This window comes from Canis lupus, chromosome 34, assembly GCF_003254725.2.
Source record: "Canis lupus dingo isolate Sandy chromosome 34, ASM325472v2, whole genome shotgun sequence".
NCBI lineage: Eukaryota > Metazoa > Chordata > Mammalia > Carnivora > Canidae > Canis > Canis lupus.
The window spans coordinates 17,945,745-17,969,730 of record NC_064276.1 but is presented as its reverse complement, the minus strand read 5'-3'; the positions used below and the strand labels follow the sequence as shown (position 1 = coordinate 17,969,730).

Genomic DNA, 23,986 nt, shown 5'->3' with positions numbered 1-23,986 from the left:
GTGTATCTCTCATGAATAAATAAATAAAATCTTAAAAAAAAAAAAACCTGCCATAAACTTTTGTGTCCAATTTCCTGTTTGAACAAAAGTCTTCATTTCTCTGAGATAAATGCCCAATGTTGCAGTTGCCCAGTCCTATGGTAGTTGCATGTTTAATTTTTTAAGATGCTGCTAACCTGTTTCCCTAGAGATTGTACCATTTTATATTTCCACCAACAATGTAGAAGTGATCCAATTTCTTCTCCACATTCTTGTCAGCATTTGGTGGTGTTGCTCTCTTTATTTCAGCCATCCTGATGGGTGTGTACTGATAACTCATTTTGATTTTAATCCGCATTTACCTATTAACATTCATGTGCTTATTTGCCTTTTGTGTATCCTCTTTGGTGAAATGCATTTTATCTTTTTTTTTGGGGGGGGGGGACTTTAGTTTCTTAGACTACTTTTAGTTTTACAACAAAATTTACATGGAGGTAGAGATTTCTCATATTTTTGCCGCCATGCATGCATAGTCTTCCCTAATATTAATATCACTCATTAAAATAGTACATATTTTACTGAGAGTGAAACTACATTGACATTCATAATCACCTCAAGGACCATAGTTTAGTTTACCTTATGGTTCAGTCTCGGTATTGTACATCCTATTTAGACAAATGTATTAGGACATGTATCTATCATATTATCATTGCCCTAGAAATCCTTTGTGCTCTGCTTCTTTATTCTCCCCTCATGCCCCCAGGCAACCATTGATCTTTTTATTGTCTCCATAGTTTTGCCTTTTCCAGAATGTCGTGTAGTTGAAATCATACAGTAGCCTTTTTAGATTGGCTTCTTTCACTTAGTGATGTGCATTTAAGGTTCTTTCATGTCTTTTCATGACTCAGTGGGTCGTTTTTTTGTTTGTTTGTTTTGTTTTTTAGCACCGAATGATATTCCATTATAAGGATGTATCCCTTTTATTTATTCAACTACTGAAGGGAATCTTGGTTGCTTCCAAGTTTTGGCAATTACAAATAAAGCTGTTATAAACATCCATGCACAGATTTTTGTGTGCATCTGTTTTCAGCTCTTTTGGGTAAATACCAAGGAACGCTATTGCGGGATTCTATGGTAAGAGTAGGTTTAGTTTTCTTTGTCTTTTCTTTTATTTCAATTAATTAACACATAGGGTATTATTGTTTAGTTTTCTAAGAAATTGCTAAGCTGTCTTCCAAAGTAACTACCATTTTGCATTCCCACCAGCAATGTATGAGAATTCTTGTTGCTCTACATCTTTGCTAGCATTTAGTATTATCAGGGTTCCAGATTTTGGCCATTCTAATAAGTGTGTAATGAACTCTCATATTGTTTTAATTTGTGTTTCTGTGACGACATATGATGTGGAGTATCTCTTATATGCTATCTGTATATCTTTGGTGAGTTGTCTGTTGAGATCTTTGAACGATGTTTTTAAAGATTTTATTTGTTTATTTATTTATATGTTTAGAGAGAGAGCACATGAGCAGTGGGAAGGCCAGAGGGGGAGAGAGAGAGAGAGAGAGAGAGAGAGAGAGAGAGGGAGAGAATCCCAAGTAGACTCCTCACCAAGCACAGAGCCAATGTGGGGCTTGATCTCACGACTGAGACTATGCACTGAGCTGAAACCAAGAGTTGGATGCCCAATTGATTGAGCCACCCATGGGCTGCTGGCCCATTTTTAAATCATATGTCTTGTAGAGTTTTTAGAGTCTTTGTATATTTTGGATAGCAATCCTTTATCAAATGTGTGTGGTTCTTTTTATTATATGGTACCAAATTGTGTTTGCTAACAGTTTATTAAGGATTTTTATGTCTGTATTTATGAGGGGTGTTGATCAGTATTTTTCTTTTTTTTTTTTATTTATTTATGATAGTCACAGAGAGAGAGAGAGAGAGAGAGAGAGAGGCAGAGATACAGGCAGAGGGAGAAGCAGGCTCCATGCACCGGGAGCCCGATGTGGGATTCGATCCTGGGTCTCCAGGATCATGCCCTGGGCCAAAGGCAGGCGCCAAACCGCTGCGCCACCCTGGGATCCCAGTATTTTTCTTTTTTGTGTTGTCTTTGGTTTTGGTATCAGGGTAATAAAGGTTCATACAATAAACTAAGAAGTTTCTCTCCCTCTTCTGTTTTCTGAAAGAAATTATTTAGAACTGATGTTAATTTTAATTTTAATTATTTGGTAGAATTCTCTAGTGAAATCATCTGGGCCTGGAGATTTTCTTTTTGGGAGTTTTAAATTACTAATTCAATTTCCTTTATAGTTACGAAGTTCTTCAAATTATTACTAATTGGTAAACCATGGTAGTTCATCTTTTTAAGGAATTGGTTTGTTTCATTCTAAGTTGTCAAATTTATGTGTGTAGAGTTGTTTATAGTATTCCTTAATTATACTTTTGATGCTTGCATAGTCTGTAGTGATATCCCATACTTCATTCCTAACATTGCTAATTTGTATCTTTTTTCTTTATTCCTTGTCAGTCTTGCTTGGTCTGTCAATTTTATTGACAGTTCTTTGTTTCATTAATTTTTTTCTATTGTTTTTCTGTTTTCAGTATCATTGATTTCTCCTGTCATCTTTATTATGCCCTTCTGCTTGCTTTGGGTTTATTTTATGCTGCTGCTTTTTTATCTTCTTGAGGATGGAAATTTAAGATTATTAATTTAAGACTTTTCCTCTTTTATTTTTTTTTAAGATTTTATTTATTTATTCATGAGAGACAGAGGGAGAAGCAGCCTCCCTGCAGGGAGCCCAATGTGGGACTCGATCCCAGAACTCTGGGATCATTCCCTGAGCTGAAGGCAGATGCCCAACCAGTTAGCCACTCAGGTGTCCCTCTTTTTTTTTTTAAGTAGGCTCCACAGCCAGCAGGGAGCCCAACATGGGGCTTGAACTCATAACCCTGAGATCAAGACCTGGGCTGAGATCAAGACCTGGCCTGAGATCAAGAGTCAGACACTCAATTGACTGAGCCACCTAGATGCCCCTCTTCTTTACTAATATATGCATTTATTGCTATAAAAATCCCTCCCAGCACTGCATTAGCTGTGTACTACAGATTTTGAGATGTTTTATTTTCATTTTTATTCAGTTCAATGTATATTTTGATTTCCTTTGAAACATCTTTCTAACCCATGGATTGATTGATTGATTATTTATTTATTTATTTATTTATTTTTTATTATTATTTTTTTTTAAAAGCACTTGTTAGCATTTAATGAACCTCCCCCTATGTGGCTTCAAGCTACTAGAACGCAGGCGCCCCCCACACCCTTTATCTTCTCCTCAGTTCTTCTACTGAAGAATTTGGCCTTCACGATGACAGGCTGTTTTGGGAGCTTTCCCTTTCCGAAAACTGTAGTAGCCCGATCGCACCACATCGATAATAGGAGCAGCTCCAGGCTTGTTTTTGGCAGCATTCACCCGTGTCTGCTCACTGACTAAGGTCCACAGTTTATCAAGGTTGACAGTTGGGCAGAAGCTCCCGTTCCTCTTTAAGTGCTAATGTCTCATACCGACTTTTCCAAAGTAACCTGGGTGATATTTGTCGAAGTTGATCCTGTGATGATGCACGCCACCAGCATTACCCCGGCCTCCTGGGTGCACCCGGTGTTTGCCGATGCGGCCGTGGCGTGGCTCACTGGACCCCGAAGTTTCCGGGTCTTCCTCAGTCTGGATGGCATGTTGGCGGCCCAGAGGAAAAAGGCCCATGGATTATTTAAAAACGTCGTGTAGGGATCCCTGGGTGGCGCAGCGGTTTGGCGCCTGCCTTTGTCCCAGGGCACAATCCTGAAGACCCGGGATCGAGTCCCACGTCGGGCTCCCTGCATGGAGCCTGCTTCTCCCTCTGCCTCTGTCTCTGCCTCTCTCTCTCTCTCTGTGTGTGACTATCATTAAAAAAAAAAAAAAAAAAATTAAAAATAAAAGCGTTGTTTAGTTTAGAAGTGTTTGGAGATTTTCCTGTTACTTTTATGTTTAATTGATTTATAGTTTGATCTCCTGTGGCCAAGAACACACTTTGTATGATTTTAATTCTTTTAAACTTGTTGAATTTTGTTTTATGGCCTAGATGTCATTTAATTGTCATGTGACAATTAAAAAGAATGGGTATTCTGCAGTTTTTAGGTGAAGTTCAGTAAACATCTACTAGATCCTATTGGTTGATTGTGTCGTTGAGTTCTGCATCCTTGCTTATTTTATGTCTAAATGTTAAGTCAGTTGCCAAAAGAAGAGTGTTGATGACTCCATCTAAATTGGGAATTTATTTATTTCTCCTTTCACCTCTGTCAGCTTTTGCTTCAGTTCTGTTGTTTGGTGCATATATGTTTAGAATTACCATGTTGTCCAGTCAGATTGAGCCTTTTTTTCATTATCAACTGTTCCTCTCTGTCTCTGGTAATTTTCTTTGCTCTTCTTTTCTACTTTATCTGATATAGATACAACACAACTGCTTCTGTATATTTAAGGAAATCATCAACAAAATGACAAGGCAACCTACTTGAATGGGAGAAAATATTTTCAAATGATATATCCAATAAGGGGTTAATATCCAAAATATATAAAGAACTTACATAACACCAAATAATAATGATAATCATTTGATTTTTACAAATTCAGAGAACCTGAATAGACATTTTTCCAAAGATGACAGACATCAAACAGACACATGGTGGGCAGCCTGGGTGGCTCAGCGGTTTAGCGCTGCCTTCAGCCCAGGGCATGATCCTGGAGACCTGGGATCGAGTCCCGTGTCAGACTCTCTGCATGTTTCTCCCTCTGCCTGTGTCTCTGCGCCTCTCTCTCTCTCTCTCTCTGTGTCTCTCATGAATAAATAAATAAAATCTTTAAAAACTAAAAACAGACAGACACCCGGAAAGATGCTCAACATCATTAATCATCAGGGAAATGCAAATCAAAACCACATTGAGCTATCACCTCACACCCATTAGAATGGCTAGAATAAAAAAGACAATAAGTACATGTTGACAAAGATGTGGCGAAAAAGGAGTCTGTGTGTACTACTGGTGGAATGTAAATTGGTGCAGCCACTGTGGAAAAACAGTATGGAGGGAGATTCCTCAAAAAATTAAAAACAGAAATACCATATGATCCAATAATTCTATCACTGAGGATTTACCCAAAGAAAACAAAAGTACTAATTCAAAAAGGTATTGAGATGATCATACGATTTTTATTCTTTGGGTGGTGTATCACATTGATTTGTGAATGTTAAGCCATCCTTCCATCTCTGAATTAAATCTTGCTTGATTTTGGTGAATGATCCTTTTAATGTACTGTTGAATGTAGTTTGTGAATATTTTGTTGAGGATTTTTGTATCTGTGCTCATCAGTGATACAGGTCTGTAGTTTTCTTTTGTGTATGGTGTCTTTGTTTTGTTTTGGTATCTGTATAATTCCGGCCTCATAGGATGTATTTAGAAGCCATTCTCCCTCTTGTACTTTTTGGAATACTTTGAGAGTGAGTATTAACTCTCCTTTAAATGTTTGGTAGAATTCAGCTGTGAATATATCTACTCCTGTACTTTCATTTTTTAGTAGTTTTTTTGATTACCAATTCAATTTTATTACTTGGTCTGTTGGTCTGTTCAGATTTTCTGTTTCTTCTTGATTCAGTTTTGGAAGACTGTATGTTTCTTGGAATTTAATTATTCTAAGTTGTCTAATTTGGTGGCATAGGATTTTTTTTTATAGTAGTCTCCTGTAATTTGTATTTCTGTAGTGTCTATTGTTACTTCTCTTTTGTTTTCAATTTCATTTATTTGGTTTCTTTTTTTTTTTTTTCTTGATGAGTCTGGCTAAAGGTTTATTGATTTCGTTTGTCTTTTCAAAGAACCAGCTCTTGGTTTAATCTGCTCTGATCACTTATATTTGAATTTTTTATCTTAATAGGTAAGGAACTATTTTTTCCTAGCTGCCTTCAAGATTTTTTTCTTTGTCTTTAGTTTTCAGAAGTTTGAATGTGATGTGTCCTCGCCTGGATTTTTTTTTGGGGTTTATCCTGTTTGTGGTTTGCTCAGGTGCTTGAACCTATATGGTATGTCTCTAGCCAAATCTGGGAGGTTTTCAGTCATTATTTCTTTAAATAATTTTTCCACTCTGCTGTTTTTTTCCTTTCTTCTGGGGACTTCAGTAACACAAATATTAGATGTTGATGTTGTTGTTGTTGCTATAGTCCCATGGCTTTAACAGCTCTGTCCATTTTTTTAAGTCTGTTTACTCTTTCTATACAATTGGGTACTTTCTGTTGTTCTATCATCCAGTCCATTGAAATTTTGCTTTTCCCATTCTTTTGTTGAGCCCATCCAGTGAGCTTTCTGGTTTAGTTATTATATTTTTCAGTTCTCATATTTGATTCTAATTTTTCTGTTTGCTGAGACCATTTCTTTTTTGAGACTTTCTGTATTTGCCTTTGTTTCAAGCATACTTATAATTGCTCACTGAAATATTTTTTGAAATAATGTCTACTTTAAATTTCTTGTCAGATTATTCTAACATCTTTGTCATCTCAATGTTGGCATCTATTGATTGTCACTTTTCATTCAGTTTGAGTTCCCCTGATTTCTTGGTACAGTGATTTTCAGGTGAAACCTGGGTTTTTTTGTATTATAAGATTCTTGATCTTTTTTTTTTAAATAAATTTTTATTTATTTATGATAGTCACACACACACACACACACACACACACACACACACAGAGGCAGAGACACAGGCAGAGGGAGAAGCAGGCTCCATGCACCGGGAGCCCGATGTGGGATTCGATCCTGGATCTTCAGGATTGTGCCCTGGGCCAAAGGCAGGCGCCAAACTGCTGCGGCACCCATGGATCCCAAGATTCTTGATCTTAAACTCTCAGGTTTTGCCAGATTTTTTGATACCACTCTAGCAAGGGAAAGGGGCACTTCCTTATTACTGCCAGGAAGAGGTAAAAGTCCAGGTGCTACTTTCAGCCTCTTCTGACACCTAGAGGGGGAGTATTGCTTGTTACTGCTAGGTGGGAGTGGCTCTGGCTCTCCAAGGGGTTTCCACTGACCCCACAGTAGGGATGACTTCATTACCTAACTTTCCACTAGATCTCTGACACCACTTGAGTTAAGAAACCTTATTCGAGCTTTTCAGCATTAGAAATCCAGTTTCTTTCTCTCCCTCTTGTCTTTGCTGTCATGGATTAGGTGGAATACACAGTTTTTTCTCTGATGTTAAGTTTTCTGTCATGCTAGGTTGCTCCTTGTCCTTTGGCCAGAGAGAGCAGACATATGTTGGGGCATCTTTTGTCTGGTTCTATTGGCTTTTTTGGTTGACATTTTGTCCAAGCCTGGCATATAAACCCACACAAAAAAATTGGGAACTCGCTGCCATATTGTTACTTAGATCCTGAGATTGCTAGCTGGTCAGCCTTCTTTTCTTCCTTCTTAGAACTCATCTTCTGTTTTATATATAATGTCTAGGGGTTTTAGTTGTATTTAGTACAGAAGAATAGGAAAAAGTATGTCTACTTCATCTTCCTGGAAGTATTTGTCTCTATCTTGATTTGATTTTAGTTTTTGGGTATGTACTAAAAAATCAAAACTATATTATATAAAGAAAAACTGAGAAAAATCTCACTTATATTTCTGTACCTTCTACCCCATTCCAATTCACCTCCTCCAGATACACATTTTTTAAATTTTCTGTTGTATTTTGCGTTTCTTTCTACAGAAGTAAGTGTATTATGTGTGCACACACATTTGTGTATTTATGTGCACATATACATTCTTATTTCACTTTTTAAAAAAATTTTTATTTATTTATGATAGTCACAGAGAGAGAGAGAGAGGCAGAGACATAGGCAGAGGGAGAAGCAGCCTCCATGCACCGGGAGCCCGATGTGGGATTCGATCCCGGGTCTCCAGGATCGCGCCCTGGGCCAAAGGCAGGCGCCAAACCGCTGCGCCACCCAGGGATCCCTTATTTCACTTTCTTAAACCAAGCTAATCATACACTATTATTGCCTCATGCCTTTTTAGTTTACTATTTATTTCTAAAAACCATTTACTAGCCATTCATGGAGATCCTTCTCATTTCTTTATACATGAATAGTGTTCTGTTGCATCTATATGTACAGTAGGTTTTTAACCAATTTTGTTATTGCTGGGCATTTTGGTTTTTTCCTCCTATTTTGTTACAATTAATGTTGCAGTGCATAACTGGTATATATATTGCTATATTTTTGTAGTGGTGTATCTTTAGAGTGAAGCCCTAGAAGTGGGATGGCTGGATCAAAGAATAAATGCATATTTTTTGTTAGATTTGCCAAATTTTGCTCCATATGGGTTGTACCATTTGTCTTCCTGCTAGCAGCACATAAGAATGCCTATATTTCTCACAGTCTAGTAGAGTGTTTGTCAAGCTTTTGAATTTTGACTGATGTGATTGATTAGAAATGATATTTCATTATATCTTTAGTTTTCATTCCTCATGTTATAAGTGATGTTGAGCATATTTGTATTTGTTTTTACATTTTTCAAAGACATTTTCATTAAAAAAAAAAAAAGACATTTTCACTGAGTAGAGACTTCCAGTATATTGAATACATTATTCCACTTTTTTCTCATCTCATTGTTACTATGGAGAAGTCAGCTGTCAATTTGTCATTTCTTTGAAGGTTATCTCTTTCCCCTCTGCTTTCATATGGTCTCTTAGTCTTTGGTATTACACATTTTATTGTGTTTCTATATGTGATATTCTTTTTCTTCTGTTTGGGATTCATTTAGCTTTTTTAGTCTGTGGATTGATGTCTTTTCTCAGTTTCAGAAAATACTTGACTACTCTTCAAATTTTATGATTTCCATATTCTCAATATTTCTTTCCTTTGGAACTCTAATTAGATGAATTTTATATTTTTTACTTTATCCATGACTTTTAAATTCTGTTTCCTATCATGAATCCCTCTGTCATTCTATCTTGCATTCTCAATAATTTCTTTAGATATGCCTTCTGGTTTACTAGCTTTTCAATTGGGTTTAAGCTGTTATTAAATTAATCCATTGAATTTTTTACTTATTGTATTATTTTATAGGCGTTCTATTTAGTACTTTATCAAATAGTCGTTTTGAAGACTTGCTCATTTTAATAATTACCTTGTTTTTACTCATCTTTTCAATTCCTTTTACTTCTGTAAACATAACAAGTATACTTATTTTATATTCTGTTTCTGATTGCTCCAGAAGTTTTGTAGATCTGATTCTACTGGATTTCCTAAGAGTCTTGTTCATTTTTATATCTTGTAATTTTTTTTTAACTGTGAGCACCTACTTCTTGGAATGTTATCCATGGGAATTCCTCCAGCCAGGATTTGCTTTCATTTCTGCTTACTGTCCTATGGGCACTATTAGTACAGGATTGCTTTAAAGTAAAAAAATAGCAACATATTTGGACCACTGGGAAGCATGAAGTTTGGTTAAAAATGATAAAAGGACAGCTTTTGCTTAGGAGTTTTTTTTTTGTTGTTGTTGTTTTTCTTTTGCCTTCTCTTCTCATATGTCGTTAAGTTTCAGATTTATAAAACCCCTGCAGGAGTATGTTTGTTTTTAATTTAATATTATCACACTGATATCAACTTCATGGGGAATTTCTTCTTAGACTGTTTGGTAAGCCTTAAGCTTTGTCTCTTGAACAAAGCTCCCAAAAGGGTATATAAACCAAAGCTCAAGTTCACCTATTCCTGCACATATCCTCAAAGTAAATACCATGTTCATTTATACATTCATTTCACTGAGTTTCTGTCTTTACTTAGATTTTGCCCTTATAATTCCATACTTTTTTTCATCAATGTAGTGGGAATATTAAAATGTTTTCTAGCATTTAAAAATTATGTTTGGCAGGAGGGTTAGCCTGGTTGCCTAGTAAACCATATAATTGGAAACAAATCTATTTTTAAAATTCCTACCGTATGGTATGTCTTTTTAAAAGTTGCTTCAAAGCTCTTTTTGGAACAACATGGAGTATAAATATATGGACATATGAATTCAGTATAATAGGCAGTAAGTACAATAATGATCTTGTTAGCCAGACATTAGACTGTAGAAAACTCTACTCTAACAAGGTATTACCACTTGGTTCCTTTTTGTTGAGTAGTAAGTGCCTCCATTCAGATCATGTAGGAATTATCATCTGATCAGAGACTTAATATGGTTAACTTTTGGGTCAAATTACAACTTATATAAAATTATTTTGTGGGTAAGGTGATAGCCATTTGATTGCTTACACTTTTAGCCTGGCAATCATTTAAGAATTATTTTTTAAAGCCACAATGAGATACCACTTCACACACACTCTGAGGCAGTAATAAAAAGGGAAGATAATAAGTATTGGCAAGGATGTATAGAAATTAGAACCCTCATGCATTTCTGGTGGGAATGTAAAGTGGTATAACCAATTTGGAAAACAGCTTGGCAGTTACTCAACATGTTAAACATAGATTTATCATATGACTTAATTTCACTCCTAGATATTTACTCAAAAGAAGTGAAACATGTCCACATAAAAACTTGTGCACAAACGTCATAGAAGTATTATCCATATTGTCCAAAAAGTGGAAACAACCCAAATGTCTGTCAAGTTGATGAGATAAATAAGGTATGATCTATCCACACATGGACTGTTACTTGGCAACAAGAAGGAATGAAGAACTACTACTGGTACATGCTATAACATGAATGAACCTTGAAAACCTTGTGCTAAGTGAAATAAGCCACACCATTCATGGTATGATTCCCTTTGTGTAAAATACCCAGAATAGGTAAGTCCATAGAGACAATAGATCAGTGACTTCTGCTAGCTAGAGGAGGGAAGAATTGAGAGTGTTTTAGGGTTTTCCAGAGAAATAGAACCTGTACAAAACACACACACTCCCCACACACACAACACAGAAAAGGAGATTTATTATGATGAATTGGCTCCTGTGATAAAGGAGGCTAAGTCCTACTATCTGCCGTCTGCAAGCTGGAGACCCAGGAAAGCTGGTAGTGTAATTCATTTTGAATCTGAAGGTTTGAGAACCAGCAATGCTGATGGTTTGAATCTCAGTATGAGAATTAGAGAAGATGAGGTGTCCCAATTTAGGCAGGTAGAAAGCAATAAGTGGTGAATTCCTTCTTCCTTTTCTTTTGTTCTTTTCAGCCCTCAAGGAATTGGGTGATGCTTACCCACATGGGGGAGGGCAGTCTACTTTACTGAGTCCGTCAAATGCTAATCTTATCCAGAAACACCTCCACAGACACACCCTGAAATAATGTTTAACCAAGGCACAATATGATGACAAAATAAATAATTTTATGGTTGACATAAAATTAATCACAGAGAGTGACTGCTAGTAGGTATGGGGTTTCTTTTCAGGATAATGAACATGTGGAATTAGGTAGTGGTGATATTTGCACAACTTTGTGAATACACTAAAAACTGCTGGCTTATATACATAAAAGGATGAATTTTATAGTGTGTGAATTATATGAATAAAAAAGTTGTATGAAAAAAATCTTAATTTTATATCTTATATTGAGAAATAGATTTCCTTTATATTTATTTCTTTTTTTTTTTTTTAATTTATTTATGATAGAGAGAGAGAGAGAGAGAGGCAGAGACATAGGCAGAGGGAGAAGCAGGCTCCATGTACCGGGAGCCCGACGTGGGATTCGATCCCGGGTCTCCAGGATCGCGCCCTGGGCCAAAGGCAGGCGCCAAACCGCTGCGCCACCCAGGGATCCCTCATTTATATTTATTTCTAGCCCAGACTTCAGAGGAAAAAATACACATATGTTTTGAGATAAAGAAGGAGAAGAGTGGAAGTGTGTGTGTGGGAGTGTATGCACATGCACACGTGTGCACACATGTGTGAGGGTAGGGGAATGTGGGCAGAGAGGGAATCTTAAGCAGGAGCTGGACTTGGGGCTTGATCTTAAAACCCTGAGATCATGACATGACCTGAACTGAAATCAAGAGTTAACACTTAACCAACCGAGTCACCCAGGTGCCCCAGGAAAATATTTTTACGGAGTCATTTTGTTATATAATTGATATAACATGAAATGACTTCATAGGAAGAAATCAACAAGAAAAGTAGAGGGAGTTTTTTGTGTTTGTTTTTCTGGGGTGTTTTAGTTCTTGCTGCCTTTTTTTATGTACTACTAATTTACCTTAATTAAGAGATTATATTTTAAGAGGTGCAATGAAGAAGGAGCTGGATCCTATTTTAGTTGCTCATTTTGAGAATATCTCTAAGCCAAAATATCACAATTTGTTTAGCTTTCATTGCATAACCAATGATGAAAATATTACTTATGTTTTAATTTATTTATTGTTAATATAGACTTTACTTTTTGGATGTTATATCACTTATTATTCTCTAGTCTTCTCTTAACTCAGAATGATATGAACAGGTATGTTATAATTTTTTGGTTTGAATATAAATATTTTGGTAATTGAACAGGTCTAAAATTGCCTTCTTAATAAGTAGATTAAATAGATTAATATTAGATTTTTCTTACAATAACTGCCTTTTGTTGTATGTACCTTTAATAATTTATACATTTACTATATTTTGACTTTCCTCTTTTGCCTTGGCAAATTGTAAACTCTGCTTTTCTCATGTTATTGATTTTGTTAAATGGCACAGTGTTTGTCTTATTAGCCATGTTCTGCTTACATTGTATAATGGCTGTTTTTATAAAATATTCTTAGATTTATAATCATGATCTGTTAATTCATTTTTTAGTATATATAACATATGAGGGTCCTAATGCTTGTGAATAATATTAATAAGAATGTAAAATTGGAGAAACTTAAAAACCATCTGAATCTAACTTGTTACTTTGAATATTTTCTTTTTTTTTTTAATTTTTATTTATTTATTTATGATAGTCACAGAGAGAGAGAGAGAGAGAGAGAGAGAGAGAGAGAGAGGCAGAGACACAGGCAGAGGGAGAAGCAGGCTCCATGCACCGGGAGCCTGATGTGGGATTCGATCCCGGGTCTCCAGGATCGCGCCCTGGGCCAAAGGCAGGTGCCAAACTGCTCCGCCACCCAGGGATCCCTACTTTGAATATTTTCTATAACCCTTTTTCAAAATGGTTATCAGCCTCTATATAGGCTTAGGAAGCTAGAGAGTCTATCTTTGGGCAGTGTAATTATTAGCACGTTATTTCTAATATTGACAAGTCCTACTTCCTAGTCCACTTCAGATCTCTACCTCTTGTGGTTTTTTTTTTTAATGATAGTCACACGGGGGGGGGGGGGTGGGCAGAGACACAGGCAGAGGGAGAAGCAGGCTCCATGCACCGGGAGCCCGATGTGGGATTCGATCCCGGGTCTCCAGGATCGCGCCCTGGGCCAAAGGCAGGCACCAAACTGCTGCACCACCCAGGGATCCCCAGATCTCTACCTCTTTATCCTAGTTGCCCTTCTAGAGCTACACTCAGGTGTACTCCATTTATCCATCCAATATTAGCAGAGGAAGAGGGAGAAGCAGGTCCCCTGCTGAGCAGGGAGCCTGAAATGGGATCCCAGGACTCTGGGATCATAACCTGAGCCGAAGGCAGACACTTAACCAATGGAGCCACCCAGGTGCCTCTAAACTCTTCATTTTGAAATAATTTCAGACTGAGGAAAATATTACAAATTTTTATATACTCTCCACCCAGATTTCCCTAAATATTAATATTAATTTTCTATTTCTGCAGTATCATTATCAAAATCAGGCCTGTGTGTTTTGTAAGGCCTGTAAGTTAAGATGGATCGTACATTTTTATTAAAGTTATAAAGGGTTATTAAAAAATCAAAGGACTATGTGATAGAGACCTTATGTGGCCCACAAATCCTAAGGTATTTGCTATATGGCCCTTTACACAAAGGTTTGCTGATACCTAATCTAATTCATGGACTATTCAAATTTCCCCAGTGGTCCTACTACCGACATTCTTTTCTTGCTCAGGGTCAAATCCAGGATGCCATGTTGTATTTAGTTGTTATGTCTTTTTTTAAATTGGAGCAACTCCTCAGTTTTTCTTGACCTTGATAAATTAAGAGTATTGGTCAGGGGATCCCTGGGTGGCTCAGCGGTTTGGCGCCTGCCTTTGGCCCAGGGCGCAATCCTGGAGTCCCCCGATCGAGTCCTGCGTCTGGCACCTGGCATGGAGCCTGCTTCTCCTTCCTCCTGTGTCTCAGACTCTCTCTCTCTCTCTCTCTCTCTCATGAATAAATAAAATAAATAAATCTTAAAAAAAAAAAAGAGTATCGGTCAGTTATTTTATAGGATGTCCTTCAAGTTGGGCTTGTCTGATATTTCCTCATGTTTAAATTTAGAGAATATACAATTTGGCAAACTAGCTTTTTAAAAAAATGAACATTTTATATAGATTGCAATCACATTGTTGTAGAATTATGATCTCTTAGTTTTCAATATGAGAACAATACAGGCATACCTCATCTTATTCTGTTGTGCTTCACTTTACGATAATACTTTGCAAATACCGCATTTTCTACAAATTGAAGGTTTGTGGCAACTCTGTGGAGCAAGTTTATTGGTTCCATTTTCCCAACATTTGCTTAATCTGTGTCTCTGTGTCACATTTGGCAATTCATGTAGTATTTCACACTTTTTCTTTGTTATGGTGACCTGTGCTCAGTGATCTTTGATGTTAGTATTGTAATCATTTTGGTGCCACAAACTGCTCCTATAGAAGATGGCAAGCTTAATGGATAAATGTTGTGTGTCCTGACTGCTCTACCGACTGGCTGCTCTTCCATCTCTTTCCCTCTCATTGGGCCTCCCTGTTCCCTGAGACACAACAACATTGAAGTTAAGCCAGCTAATAACCCTCTAGTGGCCTCTCAGTGTTCAAGTTAAAGGAAGAGTCCATTGATGTGGCAAACTTTATTGTGTCTTATTTTAAGAAATTGTCAGTTACCACCCTGATCAGTCAGCAGCCATCAACATTGAGACAGGACCCTCCATTAGCAAAAAGATTATGACTTGCTAAAAGCTCAGAAAATGGTTAGCATTTTTAGCAATAAAGTATTTGTAAATCAAGATATGTACTTTGTTTTTTAGACAATGCTATTTTAATAGACTATAGTATCAAAAGTTAAACGTAACTTTTATATCCACTGGGAAACCCCAACATTGATTTGCTTTGCTTTATTGTAATATTTGCTTTATTACAGGGGTCTAGAACCTAACTTACAATATCTCCAAAATATGCTTGTACAAATTGTAGATGACTCCTCTTCTATCCCAGTGTTAGGATACTTATTTTTCTGTATTTCTGAATGGTACTATTTATTTTTTTAAACAATAGTAGTCAGGAGATACTCTCTGCTGTTATTTATAATGGCTTTTTGTTCAAGATCTACTGAGTATATTAGAACTGTTACCAAAAATGAAGTTTTGTTTTAGTATTGTTGCTTGTCTTTTGAGATAGTATTAAATATTATATTTATTTTTTTTTTAAGATTTTATTTATTTATTCATGAGACACAGAGAGAGAGAGAGAAGCAGAGACACAGGCAGAGGGAGAAGCAGGCTCCATGCAGGGAGCCAGATGTGGAATTCGATCCCGGGTTCCAGGATCACACCCTGGGCCGAAAGCAGCACTAAACTGCTGAGCCACCCAGGCTGCCCTAAATATTATATTTAAAGAGCTAAGGCCTTTATTATACTTTTAATTTAATATTAACTCTCTATCTACAAAGTGCTTTTATTATTTAGCAATATCAAGCCTCATTTATTTATTTATTTATTTATTTTATTTATTTTTTTTTTTTAAATTTTTATCCACTTATGATAGTCACAGAGAGAGAAAGAGAGAGGCAGAGACACAGGCAGAGGGAGAAGCAGGCTCCATGCACCGGGAGCCCGACGTGGGATTCGATCCCGGGTCTCCAGGATCGCGCCCTGGGCCAAAGGCAGGCGCCAAACCGCGGCGCCACCCAGGGATCCCTCAAGCCTCATTTAAATAACAGACTTATTAACAGCTTCTAGCAGCCTGAGAAGCTGTTTTAGAATTGATACACATTTCACATGTGAAATTTTAATTGTGCAAATTTGTTAAAGCTGTGTACTTATATTTTCCATTCAAGATATGATCAGTATACTTATTTCTGTATTTAAATTTGAATTGACTTTTTTTTAAAGATTTTATTTATTTATTCATGAGAGACACAGAGAGGCAGAGACACAGGCAGAGGGAGAAGCAGGCTCCATGCCGGGAGCCCGACGTGGGACTTGATCCTGGGTCTCCAGGGTCACGCCCTGGGCTGAAGGAGGCGCTAAACCGCTGAGCCACTTGGCTGCCCTGGATTTACTTTAAACAGAATTACAGGATCATATGAGCCTCAATGAGAAGTTTTCCGTTTTATGTACAGCTATCATTTTGATAGTCCTTTATTTTGAAGAGGGTGTAAAAGTGATAATTAATAATAATAAATTAATTCACTAATCTCATTCAATTATTGCCTCTCTGAAAAATGTAATAATTTAAAGACCAAACTTTCATACTTAGAAACTTTCTTTTCTTTTCTTTTTAGGACTTATTTATTTAGGGGTGCCTGGGTGGCCCAGTTAAGTGTCTGCTTTGGCTCAGGTCATGATACTGGAGTCTGGAGATTGAGCCCTGTGTCAGGCTCCCTGCTCAGCAGTAAATCTGCTTCCTCTGCTTCTCCCCCCTGCTTGTGTTCTCTTACTCACTCATTCTCTGTCTCTCAAATAAAATCTTTAAAAAAATAAGTAAAGGATTTATTTATTTTAGAGAGAGAGGGAAAGGGAGAAGGAGGAAGCAGACTCCTCACTGAGTGTGGAGCTCAGTCACACCACCCCAACCCCAAGATCATGATCTGAGCCAAAATCAAGTGTCAGTTGCTTAACCATTTGAGACCCCAGGTGCCCCACAAACTTTCTGTTAAAAAATAGGTAATTGAATTAAAAATATAATCAATGAGGGGCCCTAAATGACTATTTGTTAAATGATTTAACACAGTTAACATTATTTTAAATTACTTGATTAGGGACATCTGGGTGGCTCAATGATTGAGCATCTGCCTTTGGCTCAGGTCATGATCCTGGAGTCCTGGGATTGAGTCCCACATCTAGCTCCCTGCAGGGAGCCTGCCTCTCTCTCTCTCTGCCTGTATCTCTGCCTCTCTCTCTGTGTCTAAGTGAAATAAGTGAATTATACTCCCTAGTTCTATCTATGTTGCAAATGACAAGATTGCATTCTTTTTATGGCTGAGTAATATTCTATTTATGGCATATATGTGTGTACCACATCTTTTTTATCCATTCATCTATCGGTGGTTACTTGGACTGCTTCTATAATTTGACTGTTGTAAATAATGCTTCTATAGATATAAGGGTACAGGTATCTCTTTGAATTAGTGTTTTTGTATTTTTGGAGTAGATACCCAGTAATGTGATTCTTGGGTCACATGAGTTTGGAGCTGCATGAGTTTGCATTCCCACCAATAGTGTAAGGGGATTCCTTTTTCACCACATCCTTGGCAGCACTTTATATTTCATGTGTTTTTTATTTTAGCCATTCTGATAGGTATGAAATGATATGTCATTGTGGTTTTGATTTGAAGTTCCCCGGTGATGAGTGATGTTGAGTATCTTTTCATGTGTCTTTTGGCCCTCTGTATGTCTTCTTTGGAGAAGTGTCTATTCATGTCTCTGCCCATTTTTAAATTGGATTTTTTTTCAGTGTTGAATTGTATAGTTCTTTATATATTTTGGATACTAAACCTTTATCAGATATGTCATTTGCAAAAAACTTCCTCCATTTCATAGGTTGACTTTTAGTTTTGCTGGTTATTTCCTTTGCTGTGCAGAAGCTTTTTATTTTGGTATAGGCCCAATAGTTTATTTTTGCTTTTATTTCCCTTGCCTCAGAAGACATATGTAGAAAAATGTTGCCATGGCTGATATCCGAGAAATTACTGCCTGGGCTCTCTTCTAGGATTTTTGGGTTTCAGGTCTTACATTTAGGTCTTTAATCTATTTTTCAAAATTGCTGTGGCTGTTTGGGGTCTTTTGTGGTTTTGTAGGTATTTTAGAATTCTATTTCTGTGAAAAATGCTGTTGGTATTTTGATAGAGATTGCATTAAATCTGTAGATTGCTTTGGGTAGTATGGACATTTTAACAATATTTGTTCTTCCAGTCCATGAGCATAGAATATTTTTCCATTTATTTCTGTCATCTTCAATTTCTTTCATCAGTGTTTTAGCTTTCAGAAAATAGGTCTCTTATCTCTTTGGTTAAGTTTGTTCCTAGGTACTTTATTATTTTTGGTCCAACTTAAATGAAATTGTTTTCATAATTTCTCTTTGTGCTGCTTCATGTATATATAGAAATGGAACAGATTTCTGTATGTTGATTTTTGTATACTGAGACTTTACTAAATTCATTTATCTGACCCAGTAGTTTTCTTGTGGAGTCTTTTGGGTTTGGGTTTTCTATATATAGTATATATAGTATCATGTCATCTGCAAATAGTGAACGTTTTATTTCTTCTTTACCAATTTGGATACCTCTTATTTCTTTTTGTTGTCTGATTGCTGTGGCTAGGACTTTCAGTATTATGTTGAATAGAAGCTGTGAGAACAGACATCCTTATCTTATTCCTGACCTTAGGGGAAAAGCTTTCAGTTTTTCTCCATTGAATATGTTATTTGCTGTGTGTTTTTCATAAAAGGCCTTTAATATGTTGAGGTATGTTCCCTCTATACCTACTTTGTTGACGGTTTTTTGTTGTTGTTGTTGTTGACGGTTTTTATTATGAATGGATGTTGTACTTTGTCAAATGCTTTTTCTGCATCTATTTAAATGATCAAATGGGTTTTTTTTTTAATCCTTTCTATTATTGATGTGATGTATCACATTAATTGATTTGTCAGTATTAAACCATCCTTGCATCTGAGGAATAAACACCACTTGATTGTGGTGAATTTTTTTTTTTTAATGTATTGTTGGATTTGGTTTGCTGTGTTTTTTTTTTTTTTGTTTTGTTTTTTTAAGGTTTTTGCATCCATGTTCATTAGCGATATTGGCCTGTAGTTCTATTTTTTTGGTGGTGTCTGTCTGGTTTTGGTCAGGGAATGCCGGCCTCATAGAATGAACTTGGAAGCTATACTTCCTCTTCTATTTTTTGGAACAGTTTGAGAAAAATAGGTATTATCACTTTAAATGTTTGGTAGAATTCACCTGTAAAATCGTCTGGTCCTGGACTTTTGTTTGTTGGGAGATTGTCTTCTTTCTTTTCTTTTAGATTTTATTTATTTATTTGAGAGAGAGAGAGAGAGAGATCATGAACAATGGGAAGAGGAGCAGAAGGAGAAGCAGGCTCCCTACTGTGCAGGGAGCCTAACATGGGGCCTGATCCCAGGATCCTGGAATCAGGACCTGAGCCAAAGGCAGATGTTGGGAGGTTTTTGATTATTGATTCAATTTCCTTGCTAGTAATTGGTCTGTTCAAATTTTGTTTCTACCTGCTTCAGTTTGGGCAGATTATATGTTTCTAGGAATTTATCCATTTCTTCTAGGTTGTCTAATTTGTTGTCATAATTTTCCCTTGCAATTGTTTGTATTTCTGTAATATTGGTTGTTATTTCTCTGCTCTCATTTGTGATTTTGTTTGAGTCCTTTCTCTTTTTTTTTTTTCCTTGTTGAGCCTAGATGGAGGTTTATCAATTTTGATTTTTTTCAGAAAACCAGTTCCTCATTTCATCGATGTGTTCTATTGTTTTAGGTTTCTGTATCATTTATTTCTGCTCTAATTTTTATTATTTCCTTCTTTCTGCTGCTTTTGAGCTTTGTTTATTGCTCATGTCATATCTCCTTTAGCTGTAAGGTTAGGTTTGAGTTTTTTTTCTTGCTTTTTGAAGTGGCCCTGTATTGCTATAAACTTCCCTCTTAGAAACACTTTTGCTATATTCCAAAGGTTCTGGACCATTGTTTTCATTTGTTTGTTTATTTTCATTTGTTTCCATGTAATTTTTTTGTTTCTTCTTTGATTTCTTGGTTGACCCATTCATTGTTTAGTGCATGTTATTTAATCTCCATGTATTTGTGGTCTTTCCTTTTTTTTTTTTTTTTTTTTGTGGTTGATTTCCACTTTCATAGTGTTGTGGTCAGGGAAAATGCATGATATAAATTCAGCCTTTTTAAAATTTGTTGAGACTTTTTTTGTGGCCTAATATGTGATCTATTATGGAGAATGTTCCATGTGCACTTGAAAAGAATGTGTATTCTGCTGTTTTAGGATGGAATGTTCTGAATATGTTAAGTCCATGTGGTCCAACCTGTCATTCAAAGCCAGTTTCCTTATTTTCTATTTGGATTATCTGTCCATTGATATAAGTAGGGTGTTAAAGTCTCCTACTATTAATGTATTACTGTTTTAACTTACCATTGGGTAATAGTGTCTATAATGTATTTGGATGCATATTGGGTTCATAAATATTTATAATTGTTATATCTTCTTATTGGATTATTCCCTTTATTATTATATAGTATCCTTTGTCTTTTGTTATAGTTTTTGTCTTAAAGTCTATTTTATCATGTATAAATATTGATACCTTGGCTTTTCTAAGAGCTCTTTTGGAGAATGTCTGTTCTATGATAGTGAACACAAGGGCTATATCCCTGTTTATCCCTTATGATCTTCCCTGAACTTTGTCATATTTGTACAATCTCTCAACAAAGCAAACAGTATGTTTTGCAGTATTTTATTATTTTTTTGAAGGAGGAGGGGCAGAAGGAGAGGGAGAAAGAGAATCTTAAGCAAGCTCCACACTTGGGGCAGAGTCTAATGCAGGGCTCGATCTCACAACCCTGAGATCATGACCTGAGCTGAAATCAAGAGTTGGATGCTTAACTGAATGAGCCACTTAGGCTCCCCTATTAATTTTAATACAAAACTAAGGTCTTCTTTTTTCTAATTCAATTTTCCCAAAATATGAACTGTGGAGATATTGTAAAGCTTTGTGAATTTGTTCTTTAATTATTTCAAGAACCACTCTTTGATTTGTTGGTTCTTATGCATAATTCCACTTTTAGTCACATTCTGACTTGAAAAGAGACTTACATAATGTGTGTTGCAGAAAACATGGTGCTTTTAATGACCTAAAAAAAGTGAGAGACATTTTTGTTCTTCATTCAACAAACTGCTCTTGAATATCTGATGGTGCCAAGTACTGTTCTAGAAATTGAGGCTTCAGCAGTGAACAAAACCCAAAAGTCCCTATCGTCATGGACTTTCCAGTGATTATTAACAATGAGGTTTAAGGTTTGTTGCTTCTATGGGATCATAGTCATTTGAAGAAAAAAAAAAAAAACTAGTCTTTAGGTTTTGTCTTAGGTACTAGGAAGATAATTTTTGTGTGTATACAGTTTCTTTTCTCAATAAATGTTTGGATAATGTGATCTCACAAACACTATGAAAGGCAGTGATTATGGGGAAGATATGGTGTTTATTGTCAGATACATCTGAGTTTGAATTCTAGCTTTGCCGCTTGTATTCACTTGAGTAGTCTCAGATAAATAACTTCTTTGAGGCTTAGTTTACTTATTTGTGGACTGGAGATAATAGTTGGATTGTAGAGTTTTAGTGAGAATTAGAAATAGTGTAATTTTTTGAAGCACTGGCAGCTACCTTTATCTTCTCCTTATATTCTTTTTTTTTTTTAAAGATTTTATTTATTTATTCATGAGTGACAGACAGACAGACAGACACACACACACACACACACACACACACACAGAGAGGCAGAGAAATAGGCAGAGGGAGAAGCAGGCTCCATGCAGGGAGCCTGATGTGGGACTCGATCCTGGAACTCCAGGACCACGCCCTGGGGCGAAGGCAGACGCTAAACCACTGAGTCATCCAGGGATCCCTCCTTATATTCTTTATAATGCAGGCTTGTAGGCAACAATGACAGCAACAACAGGAAAGCAGGGCCTAGGCCCCAAGATCCTAAGGCTTCTAGATATCCATCTGAGTTCTTCCATTCATAGGGATTGGGATTGAAAACTAACAATAAAGGAGCATTTGGGGAGGATGATGAGGCCTTTTAGATTTAGAAAAGTTGATTAGATCAGCATCAACAGCTTTCTCTTAGAAACAGTGTTTTAACTTACCATTGGATACCATCATAGCTACTACAATGTAAAAAATTTTCAAATGTTGGTTTTATTGTGCTAATTCTAGATACCTGAATTTGGGGTTTCTTGGGCAAGGAGAACAGATAACTAGGCACTGTAGTGCAGTAACTATATATTTGCTTCTGAAACAAAATCTCTTTATACAGGCCCGAGCCAAGGCACATAGGTACCCTGGAAGGCTACTAATTTAGCATTTTTCTAAACTGATACTATTTAAATATTTTGTTCAACATTTATTTATGGGGAGTGAAGAGAACTAAAAAGTTGTATGTCTTGTGTTCATCAAGTACATTTATTATGGGCTCCTAAGTGGAATATAACATTTTTACTCTCACCTGCAAGTTGCAAAATACTCAGAAATAGGTGGTCTCTGCAACTTCCACATATAAAGCTATCTACTTCAGCTATAACTGCTCCAATTTATAATTCATTATAAAATGTGGAATCCTGAATTTACTGGGGTTCTGTTTTTTATTTATCCCTTATAAATTGGCATCATAGACCTTGCTGCCTTGTTCTTTATCCAGTGCTGTCCCTATATATGCATAAAAAGACAAATTCTCCTCTTTTTCCAATATTTTCATAGGAAAAGAGAACCTTGTTAGATGAGTAATACTTTAAATTGGAAAATAAAAGGTCATTGTTCTATGCCATGTGGAGGTAGAGATTGGCTCCAGGAGAGACTCTTCTTCATTCATTCATTCATTTTTTTTTAAAGACTTTATTTATTCATGAGAGAGATTGAGAGAGAGAGAGAGAGAGGGAGAGGCAGAAACATAGGCAGAGGGAGAAGCAGGCTCCATGCAGGGAGCCTGATGTGGGATTCCATCCTGGGACCTCAGTGTCACGCCCTGGGCTGAAGGCGGCGCTAAACCACTGAGCCACCCAGGCTGCCCTATTCATTCATTTAAATTATTTAACATATTGTGTTGTTAGTTTCAGGGTAGAGTTTAGTGATTCATCACTTTTTTTTTTTTTTTTAGATTTATTTATTTATTCATGAGAAACAGAGAGGCAGAGACATAGGCAGAGGGAGAAGCAGGCCCCCCGCAGAGAGCCTGATGTGGGACTTGGTCCTGGATCCTGGGATCACTCCCTGAGCTGAAGGCAGATGCTAAACCATTGAGCCACCCAGGCATCCCTGATTCATCACTTTTATATAATATCTAGTGCTCATTACATCAAGTAATGATGTAATGCCCATCCTCCAGTTACCCCATACCCCCACCTCTTCCGGCAACCCTTCATTTGTTCCTTACAGTTAAGAGTTTATGATTTGCCTCTGTGTTTTTATCTTGTTTTATTTTTCTTTCCCTTCCCCTTCCCCTGCATTCTCTATTTTGTTTCTTAATTTCCACATGAGTGAGATCATGTAGTATTTGTCCTTCTCTGACTGATTTTGCTTAGCACCACTATCCATTTATATGGACAGTTTGTTCCTCTGTATCAAGCACATGCATGCTAGACTTATTGAGCACCTTTTATCTGCCAAGCACAATGCTAGATTTGTTAGAAGATAAAAATATGAGTAAGAAACATCTTCCCTTAGGAATTTAGAGTCTCTTAGGGATGGAAGAAAACTAACATTTAATGAGTATGTATAGTCTGCTAGACACTATTAAAAGCTTTCACATGCATTGTCTTCTGTGAGTCTCTGTAAGTGGGTATCATTACTTCATTTTGAAGGGCAGATAGTATAGGGGTTCAGAATATGAAGTCCACAGTCAGACTGTTTGGGTTCAAATTCAAACTCCCAA

General features: G+C 36.6%; 1 protein-coding gene and 1 pseudogene across 1 annotated transcript in view; one reads left to right on the top strand and one right to left on the bottom strand.

Moving 5' to 3' along the window:
- Positions 1 to 23,986, top strand: part of C34H3orf70 (chromosome 34 C3orf70 homolog) — a 78,050-nt gene that overhangs the window by 11,785 nt on the left and 42,279 nt on the right. The window lies entirely within an intron of this gene.
- Positions 3,211 to 3,704, bottom strand: LOC112662663 (60S ribosomal protein L27a-like; annotated as a pseudogene).